The sequence below is a fragment of the Trachurus japonicus genome, chromosome 20 (genome assembly GCF_045865225.1).
Source record: "Trachurus japonicus isolate A0001 chromosome 20, Traja_1.0".
In the NCBI taxonomy this organism is placed as follows: domain Eukaryota; kingdom Metazoa; phylum Chordata; class Actinopteri; order Carangiformes; family Carangidae; genus Trachurus; species Trachurus japonicus.
Genome location: NC_140926.1, coordinates 24,992,714 through 25,001,563, shown reverse-complemented (window position 1 = coordinate 25,001,563; position 8,850 = coordinate 24,992,714). Strand labels below are relative to the sequence as shown.

The 8,850-nt window shown below is 42.2% G+C and overlaps 2 long non-coding RNA genes across 2 annotated transcripts; both read right to left on the bottom strand.

The window, feature by feature from the left end:
* Positions 1-283: 283 nt before the first annotated feature.
* On the bottom strand, positions 284-4,648 carry LOC146966991 (uncharacterized). Its single transcript, XR_015034512.1, has 5 exons — positions 4,393-4,648; positions 3,097-3,151; positions 2,607-2,691; positions 2,254-2,344; positions 284-410 (listed from the first exon to the last, which is right to left on the bottom strand). It is a non-coding gene; the product is annotated as an uncharacterized LOC146966991 (long non-coding RNA).
* Positions 4,649-5,430: 782 nt separating this feature from the next.
* Positions 5,431-6,967, bottom strand: LOC146966990 (uncharacterized). Its single transcript, XR_015034511.1, has 3 exons — positions 6,585-6,967; positions 5,985-6,109; positions 5,431-5,522 (listed from the first exon to the last, which is right to left on the bottom strand). It is a non-coding gene; the product is annotated as an uncharacterized LOC146966990 (long non-coding RNA).
* Positions 6,968-8,850: the final 1,883 nt, after the last annotated feature.

Below are 8,850 nucleotides of genomic sequence, written 5' to 3'. Positions count from 1 at the left end.
ACCCGTTCATCATTTTCAAAATCTCCATAAAATAGCTTAAACTAAAACTATAACTATGCCTAGCCTAGACTTCTACACCAAGCTTAAATCTGCATTGCCTTGCATTTTTAACCCAACACTATTGTCAATATACAGAAAAGGTTGAAGTCAAGACATCAATTAACTGTACAAAATGAGGCTACAACTTCAATGAAATGTGAAGCTAAAATATCAGAAAATGAATAACTGGTGAACGACAAGAAGTTCAATACAAATATTGTTTATTCTTTTAAAGTACATGCTACTGGGGTTCTCGCGTGGATGGAGGCGGGACACGTCTCCTCGCTGCACAATCTGCCGCAAGGTGGATGGCGTGTTTGGTCACCTCGTCATCTGTGGCTGACCTGTCACTGTATTTTTTCTTACAGCACCTGTAATCAAACAGACAGATATATAGAGAGTCAAGGTCATACCATGTTTAATTTCGAGCAAAAAGAAAAAAAGACATCAAACGTTAAAAAAAACAAAAAAAACAGCTGATCGCTTATGTGACAGGGTGAGGGTAAATAAACACAGCTGATGTGAGCGCAGACCTGTCAAAATGCCCTGTCCTGCGTCAGGTGTAACTTAATATGAACGCAGCTCAAAGCGCCTCTCACGGTGACCAAGCTCAGATAAATACATTGGATCAGCTGTAGTTTATCGCGTGTCCTCCCGCATAAAGCCGCAATATACCGGAGCTCCTAAAAAAAAAAAAAAAAAACGCTACGTGCGGTGGAGCTGAAAACAGCTGAGTTCTCCTCTACTACAGCTGACCAGCTGACATGTGGTCAAGACGTACAGAGACCTGTCACAGTGTCACCTAAACTTCAACCTCAGACTGTCTGCTTCTCAGATGATCACACAGGGAGAGCATGAATGTGTGATGAGTTGTGTTACAGAGTCCTGTATCAATGTTTAGGCTTATTCGTCAGTGCTTTATGTTGTCATGATAATTAATAGGCCTATATGCTGAGAAATAAGATTGTAAATAAAACAAATCCTACAGGGAAGACCAATTTATGTTTAACGAATCAAATATTGTTTTGGTCATAGTAACTGATAATAAATAGGCTATGTTTAATTCTCTCTCTCACACTTTGAGAGTTTGCGGTGCTGACGAATGTAGTCCGGTTAGTTGGCTGGGGTCACGAAAATAAAGCGTTTTACTTCTCAAAACAATATGCGTTCAAAAGAGTGATACATTTGCATCACAAAACCGTTGTCCACAAAAAAGTCTGACCTCACAATCGCTTGCTGCTATTTTCTCTCCCTCCGTATCACTGCGCGCTGCCGCCTCTAGACGGCTGTGCGCATTTCCATCAGCTGTTTCATGGAGTTTATTGCTCGGATAGTTCACGTAATCTGATTATGACACAAGTGATGAAGCCATCCCTTGTTTTAGCACAGAGCCAAGGGGAGACCTTTATGAACCTGATGTGATGCTGAACCTCGTCAGATGGAGTTAGAACGGGCAGACACAGAGAGGAGGGACAGGGAAGCAACAAGCTGAAGTTAGACCACAGCTGCAGCTGTGACAGACAGGGTGACCGGGTGATGATCAGTAATGCAGCGCAGTCCGTGATGGAAGATCAGCCGGACAAATGTACACACTATCAGGACGATTATTTTTTCTTGCCGTTATAAAATAGCGAGCCTACACACCAGCCACGTCCACTCTGTTAGCTGGCTCAGCTGACCGGTGGTCAGATGGTGGTTAGATCTTCACATGTTGAACAAAGTGCATCCAAACGCCAGGCTAAAGAAAGAGCGAGGATCCTCTGACAGCTGCAGGTGAGCTACACGTCAGCTGGCTGCAGAGGAGTGCTGTTCTTTTTTTTTTCCAGCAGCACCATCCTTGGAGGTGATGCACGCTGTCTGTCTGTATATTTGTTGGTCTGATCTTCCACCATGGACTGCGCTGCAACGATCACTCTTCTCTGCTCTAACCTCTTTCCTACAGTCTATGGAACTCCATCTGATGAGGTTCAGCATCACATCAGGTTCATAAAGCTCTCCCTTTAGCTCTGTGCTAAAACAAGGGTATAGATAGATATCAAAAGACCCGAACTATCCCTTTAATGAAAAATAAACACACACTTTGATATTAAGAGCACTACCATATTATCCTACAACTTAGCTGACTGTAAAGTAATTACAATGAGTAGATGTTTTAAAGTTTATATAAAATACGAAAGATAACATCTCAACATACTAAACCTAAGTAATACTTACCACATACTCTCAATAGATTCTCCGGGTCCTCATTCAGGTAAACGCAGAGGGTCTTTAGGACGCATTCTCTTCCCAGATCCACGTCATCATCCTACGGCAGAAAAGCAGAGGAGAAGTTGTGTTGTTTGAGTTCATGTCTGTGAAAATTCTCATTTGTCCTGGTAAAAGGCATTTTTGTCTTGAAGACAATCAGTTGTTACACCCCCAACCCAGAGAATATATTTACTTCATCCATTGGTGCAATGATGCCCCCTATTTCTTTTTCATTACTGAGTAATTGTTTAAAAATAATATACATAAATGAAAAAAAAACAATAAACTCAGAAAACAACAACTGATTTAGTAATACTCACCACTACTGCAGAGCCTTTGACACAGCACCCTGAGACATGTCAAATATTGCACAGCAACTGAACACCCTTTACACTGCCACATTCACTAGAGAAAGAAAGACAAATGGAAATTGGTTTAGTTTGTGGTGCCATATTATTTTGTGTTGTAATGAAGACTGATTATTAGACATATCTCTCCAAAATAGTTTCAACAAAAAAAATGAACATTAGAATCTTAAAGGCAATAGGACTTGCAGTAATTATCTTTACTCACAATATTAAAAAAGGAATAATATCATAAAAGAAGGCCAGACAACAAATGTAGCCTACAGGGACATCGATCTGCATCACCTGTTACAACAGAGCTGCGCAAAAGAGAAAAAGTGATCGCCCCCGAGAGCATTGTAATCATATCGGTTAACAAGCGTTGGTTATCATCAGTCAGAAAAAAAATTCAAAATGTGCATCCCGAAAACCAACAAAAGCAATTGAATAGTAGGCTAATACTCACCACTACACAGCAGCACCCAGAGACATGTCAAATATTGGCATAGCTGGAGGATTATCTGCACAGTAAAAATAGAAAAAATGTTGAAAAAAAGTCAAGTATGTGGGTGTGTAGACAACATAAACTCAAGGCAGGACATAGAAGACACAAAATAGCTAACTTTAGTTGACTTAAGCTTAGCAAAAATGACAGCCCTCACTATTTAAAAAAAAAAGTTTAAAAAAAAAGAAAAGCTGTGTGCCCGCCCCTCCTCCCCAGCGAATTAAACATAGCCTATGACCAAAACAATATCTGATTATATTTGATTCATTAAACACAAATTATTGGTCTTTCCTGCTTGATTTACAATTTTATCTTGTTTCTCAGCATATATTAATCATCATAAAGCACTGACAAGCTTAAACATTAATATTGCCAGTGTGCATGGCATGTGTGAGTGTGTTTGTACTGCTGCTGTAACTTGTGAATTTCCCCTTCGTGGGATGAATAAAGGCAGAGGGAGTGCTGTTGTACTGTATATCAGCACGGGTGTGCGGCCTCGTGCCTACGACCGAATCACACCCGTGCTGATATACAGTACAACAGCGCCGTTAGCCGCTCGGCTAGCGAAAAGTCACGGAGAATTACGACATGAGGAGCAAAGAGAGGCTTAAAAAAGTCATTCTAAACTCCGTAACGTTGGAGTTGGTTGCCCTCTTCATAAACATTACGGTGTTTTTTATTTTTTAAATAAAAGCCGAGCGGCTAACTAGCCGTTAGCGGCTAACTAGCCGGCTAACTAGCCGCTAACGGCTAGTTAGTTTTAAAGAAAAGAAAATAATTATTTAAAAAAAAAAACACCGTAATGTGTATGAAGAGGGCGACTCGTAATTACTGGGAGTCGGAACACCGGGCATAGCCTACTTAAATTGAGGAAATGGGAGGTCGAGGTCGGAGAAATAGCAGCTAAGTTACATAAGTTACCGCTAGCATAGGCTAACGTTACACAGCATAACAGCTGCGATACATTAAAACAGATAACCATAACGTTACCAAATAACAATGTGTGTTTTTTTAGTCACACAACCACAACATATTCTCCCGAAATTGCTATCCCATTTTAAAACAAAATAGCTACAGACGTGCATCATCACATCTCAGCTAGAAGCTAACCTAGCCTGTTGCACAAAACTACAAAAGTTCTAACAGTGCTAATATCAAACAACGTCATTACAAGCATTAATATACATGACGATTAAAAACACAAAGGCCAATGTTTACTGTGAATGTCGCAATACATAAATAAATCAATAAACTTACTAGAGGCTTCAGCACAACCGTGTCCCAGCAAAGAAAGATGACTCCTCTAGTCTCGGCTCGGTGTGGACTACTGTGTTCGACCGTTACAGTAAAGGCGCGTCCGTGTCCACACGTCCGACACGGGTCCGTTCGGGATCCGCTGTTTGACGGTAGAATAACGGCTCTGCCTGGAGGCGGGGCTGATCCTCTAGGCGGCGGCCAAACGAATGTGACAGTCACGCGGGTTTGGTGACTTGAATGCGGATCCGCGTCGGAGTCTCCTGCTGTGTGGGACTCGTGTTTTTCCGACCTGTTTTACCGGTGAAAGTCACTATAACGGCCACTCGTAACTTCCGACCGGTGAACTCGTACCAGATCGAACTGGTACCACTTCACGGTCGGAAAAATACGAGTTTCCTTGAACGCACCATAACAGTCCTCGTCCCTACGTCGCCACATTCACGGCGTTCCTTGGCTGCACACACAGCCCTGCATGCCGTTCTCTCTCCTCATTGGATACGATAAATGTTTTCTCTTCGACTCAGAGCAGAGCAGAGTGACTGACAGACCCGTGTTTCAGTCCAAACACTCTATGTAAGTGATTGCTGTCGGAAGATATAACTATTTAAGACTTATATTAACACAAATATATCACTTACTTCTGCTTTAAATTTCCATGTTGTTTTGACCACTAGTAGTCGAGGAAGATACGTTCTAGTCTACATCATCCTTTCTAAATATCTCTGTTTTATTGGGACTACAACGTACCCAGGAGTTTCAAAAGAAAACGTGGTCAGCAATGTTTCCAAAACCCTCCGTTTTTTAAGGATCTGAAACACCAGAGTAGTGTGGATGGTAGGCCGAAACATAACCGAGATGTGTGTAGCGTAGTAAAACAGTAGTGTGGACTGGGCGTAGTCTTAGAACACAGTGTTGAAACATTCACAGTTCTGTTGACTTGACATAAAAAGCCAAGGACAGGATCCTCCTTCCTCCTTCTGTGTTTCAGTTCTGCTGTGAACTAGAAGCTTTTTCACTCACTCTGAACAGTTAGCCTAGGCCGGTTAGCCATCTCCAGCTGAGATTCAACATAAACAGTTGATGTGAAATTGATTGTTTGAATTTCTGAGAAGGCAGCGTTTAAAAAAGATCTAGGGTGTATTCAGACCTGTGGCTTGTTCGCTTTGTTCCGATTCAGGGGCTAAACCGATACAATTGCTGCATTTTTTCTTTTGGGTCATTCGTGTTCACACACGGTAACAGTCCCAAGCAGTCCAAAGTTGTAAACAAATGCCATGCGGGAACCAACTGTTATTTCTGGTCAGAAATCTTACCCAGGAAAAACACAAACCATGCATAGAGGTATCAATGGGCCTGAAAATTCTAATCTGGCCCAAACAGAAGTGGTTGAAGCCCTGACCGAGTCAATTGTAGCCCATATCTTGTCGACCCAAACTTGGTCAAAAAAGGGAAGTCGACCCAAGTCAGCCATCTTGTTTTATTCCGCATCCAAGTGTGATTGCTGTGTTCACCTATAACCCAACGAACTGATCTGAGTGGTGAAACACTCCCTGTTTCGGAACAACTGCTCCAAACGAACCAGGTGTGAATACACCAGATTAGTTTGTGGTGTTCATGGTGCAGCTAAGGTGAAGAGTATGTCTAAATTGGAAGCCTCAGGACTGCATCATTGCTCTTTGTGGATGATGTGGTCCTGATGGTTGTGTCAGAATGTGACCTCATCATAGACTGTAAAAAGAATGGACCGTGACGTCACCCACTGGTTTTGGGGAGTCGTTTTTGTGACTCAAATATGGCGGCCTGAACAGCGCCATGTTGGATTGGCCGGCCGAGAACCCGCCCACTGGCCTCGAAGCAGCTGTCCACGGAGCTGCTCGGACCTGTCACTCAACGTTTCCGCGCCCTGATTGGCCAGAATTTTAACCTAATAACAGTAAAACTGTAGAGTTAAAAAAAAATTCACCCCCCTCAGAGTGTGTGCGGGGGTAGAAACTATCGATTGAGACGAAAAAACGTTCTGACACCAGGCTTTTAACATGTTTACTGAGGATGTAAAGTCGGCGATTTTAACACGGGGGTCTATGGGGAATGCTCCCTTCTGACACCAGCCCCCAGAGGAATCCGAGGGGATTGCAGTTTTTTGAACGCGGAAGTGAGCTTCACTTCTCAGACCGACAACTGGCCCCTTGGACCTCATCCACATGGGGATGGATTGCAGCCAAATTCATTCCAATCCTAATCTATGGTGATGAGTTTTGGGGAGTGAAAAGAAGAGAGATCATGGATGCAATGGCTGAAATGGGCTTCTTCTGGGTAGCTGGTCTTTGCTTCAGAGATAGGGTGCTGCTCCTTCATGTTGAGAGGAGCCAGTTGAGGTGGTTCAGGCATCTGGTAAGGATGCCTCCTCCTGGGCACCTAACAGGCATGTCCAACAGGGACGAGACCTCAGAGAAGACCTGGAACTAGCTGGAGGGATTGTATATCCCTGCTGGCCTGGGAACACGTTGGGATCCCCTAGTACAGTAGATGCTGGACTGCCCTGCTGGGACAAAGGCCATCTGGAACCCTCTGCTTTACCTGCTGGCACTGCCTCAACACCATGGATAATCAGAAGAAAATGGATGGATAGGATGGATTTATGGATGATCATTTATTAATGTAAATTTAATCCTCTTGTTTTATCACTGACCTATGAAGCAGTAAATGATTCATGAAGTTAATTAGAGCATTGACAGATGCTATCATATCAGAGAGCCTCAGAGTTTTTGTGAAACCTCACATTATGTGTTTGTCTCAGGTCCGGTCTACAGCTACAGGTCTCTATCTGTTACTACATGGTCCTTACTTTACTTTGCAGAGAACTGAATCTGATTGCAGTGATTCTATAGTCTGACATTCAATAGTTGTGAATGTAGTTCTAAGTGGTTATTTGACAAATTTCAACACTCATGACCCAACGTTTGCAACTATCTTTCTTTTTCTATGAATGCTTCCATGTTTTTGTGTTGAATGGATGTAGCAGGGCCAGACATGTTGCAGTACAGCAACATAGGACAGGAGGCAAATATAGCTACTAGCTGAGGTGAAAATCAAAACTCATAACTATCTGATGTCCCTTCAGCTCCAGAAATCCACTTAGAAACCAGAGAAATAGATCAGCTGCAGAACTTCATAGAGAATCAGACAGTTTTCCAAGTGCAGCTCACTGAATCTATGACACTACTCTACACCCTGTTTACATCCCACAGAACATTATGGGAATGTTTTTCATGATGCACTCAGTGTCCCAATTGAAGAAATATTCAATATCTTTGAAATTTCATATAAAGTTATGACTTTATTTGCAGAGTGTGGACTGGTTCGAGGGAGAAGACACTGACTCCAGAGCAGTGAGCAGGTCAGCAGTGACAGCTGCAGGTCACTGCTTTTATTGTTTATATTTACTAGGGTATGTACTTTGTGTCGTCTCCTGTCACAGTCAGCCTCCCGTGCACCTGCACATGTAGCTCGGAGGCACATCAGTCCAGTTACACGGACGTTCAATTGCAGAATTATTATTGATCTAATATAAAGGGACAACGAGGAGTTTTGGAAAAGCAAAGTGTTTTCACACTACATTTATGAGCCTCCACGCACACCGTGAAATTCTTTGACCGGCGCAAGACGGACTCATGTTTTCATTCATCAAGAATTAAAGTCAGAGGTTCAAAGACGATCACATACCGTTGTAGTTCCCACCATAAACGGCGATTCTGCGGCGTTATTCTCATAACTCGCTGCAAAACCGAAAGTAAAAAACGCTGGTCGGCTCGACCAGCATTTCCGCCACCATTAATAATAATAAAATAACGATAGAGACAAAACGATATATTTATGGAAAATGGGCCCATTAACAAGTGTGGGTAGCATAGATTCATCCACATTAACGTGAGACTTTTTTATAACCAAAACTCCTCGTTGTCCCTTTAATGCTGTTGTTTTTAATATTTTGAGTCTATTTAACTTCCAGAAGTGACTGAAACTGGAACTACTGTTCTCAGAGTGTTTATATTTGTAAAGAAAAAGAGTTGATCATATAACTAACATTACCTTAAAAGTTAAATATAGATGCACACATATTGTATATATATATTTATATATTCCAAACACAGCTGTACCTGTGTTTGTGTATAGCAGCTATTCACTGTATTAATTATCACACCTGAGCAGTTGACTGTGATCAGAGTGATCTTGGAGTTTGGACCTGAGCCTCTGGTTTGTCTGACAGAGATTTAGTTTTCTGATCCATAATGAGCTGATTCAATGGATGTTAACAATGTGTGGTTTGGTACTGAGCTGCTGTCAATAAACCCTGCACCTCCAATACTGACTCCGCTCTCATACTTTCAGGTGATGACAGACAGTTAAAACAGGAAGAATTCCTTCTCAGGAGGGGCAATGCTTTGATAAAATATTAAT